Source organism: Tenrec ecaudatus, chromosome 8 (assembly GCF_050624435.1).
Source record: "Tenrec ecaudatus isolate mTenEca1 chromosome 8, mTenEca1.hap1, whole genome shotgun sequence".
Classification (NCBI taxonomy): Eukaryota; Metazoa; Chordata; class Mammalia; order Afrosoricida; family Tenrecidae; genus Tenrec; species Tenrec ecaudatus.
This window is the reverse complement of record NC_134537.1, coordinates 102,377,944-102,379,687: the sequence shown is the minus strand read 5'-3', so window position 1 is coordinate 102,379,687 and position 1,744 is coordinate 102,377,944.

The window sequence follows — 1,744 nt, the reverse complement described above, 5'->3', positions numbered from 1 at the left end:
ATGAGATGACATTGTGGAGATCATAACTGCCACATCAAACAATTCCATAAATATTAATATGCTGAGAGTCATGGCTCGGTCAAGTTGACATATTTTGGGGAGATAAAATTCAATCCGTGACAGTGTAGAAAGATGCAAAATCTACAAGTTCACTGCTGTACACATATTGACCAATCTGTTTAGCATCTGATTTCCAATAAAGCTAAATACTAAATACTAATGCTAAATACTCCATCAATATTTGGGGGTGATGCTTATCAGAAATCTGGCTAAATACCTATTGAGATACATATAATTACATTCCATACCAGACCATATTATGGATCTTGATAAATAAATACTATTGTCAGAGTCCCCCCAACACACACAAAAAGATTCTATAACTCCAAAACAAAGTCTTTCACTCATAGTTGGTGTGATGGTTAGGGATAATGTCCACTAGACATTCCTGGGTCAAGGTAGGGGCGTGCCCCAACATGTCCATTTTGGGGCCATCTGCTGACACCTCCTCGGTGTCATAAGCCTTTTTGTATCAGAGTGAGAGATGCTGGGAGCTCCCATTTCTCTGCTCCTCATTTTCCTGCTTGCTCGGAAAGGTTCATGAGGAAGGTGGGTGGGGAGGGAGGGGGTAACATGAGGAGTTGATACTAAGGGCTCAAGTAGAAGGAGAATGTTTTGAGAAAGGCAGTGGCAACAAAAGTACAAATGTGCTTGACACAAGGGATGCATGGGTTGTGATAAGAGTTGGATGAGCCCCCAATAAAATGATTTTTAAAAGAAAGAGGAAAAAAAGCTCTTTTTTTATTTTATGAGTGCCACTGGATTTGTTTCTTTAGATAACCTGGTCTAACACATTTGGCCACATTTTAAGAGCCCTAACACCAGATCTTTGACAATGTCATAAATGCTTAATTCACAGTGGTCATTCAATACTGAGTAACAGAGGAGGGAACAGAAAGCACAAGAGAAAACACGCAATGAACTCAACAGGTCACAGCAACGTGTAGGCTAGTCCTTTGGTAGACTTAAAAAAAAAAACACCAACCCGTCTTGATTGTCTTGAATAATAGATAAAAGCCACAGACTTTTCCCCAGAGGGGAAAAAAGAAACCAAAAACGCGTGCATTTAGACCCCCAAAATCGCCACATAAATGAGAGGGAAATTGTGGAATGCTCTGGAGCCTATCCATGGACTATCCAAATTCCTCGTCTGGCCTACTACAGCCAGTGACCCACAGAAAGAACACAGAGTAGAGCGGACACCTGAGGACTTGCTTTGAACATCTCGTGACAAATATAAAGATTTGATCCTGGCCCAGTGCTTGAAGCTCCCTAAGCTCGTGGATCGGTCCATTTTACTATTTGTAAAAAGAAAATCATTGAATCAGACATTTTCGAACATCTCTTCCAGGTTCAATTATTTCATACCTTTCCTCGCGGCCTACTGCATATCAGGCACTGTGCTAAGTACTGAGGACGTGGCAGTGACCCAAACCTGGTTTCTGCCCGGAGGGAACACGTACTGGAGTTGGAGGAGACATAAGACCCATGAAGAAGCAAACGGACAATGTAGTCAAGATTGTGCAAGACACAGAATAACGGTGGTGAAGTCGTCAGCAACTACAATAAGATGAGAAGGATCCTGTGGAAAGACTATTTTCAGATAGGGGATTCATCATGTTCATAAAACGGAAAGGAAGTCAGAGGGGTTAGCGCACAATACACCAGAGGGAGAAAGCATACA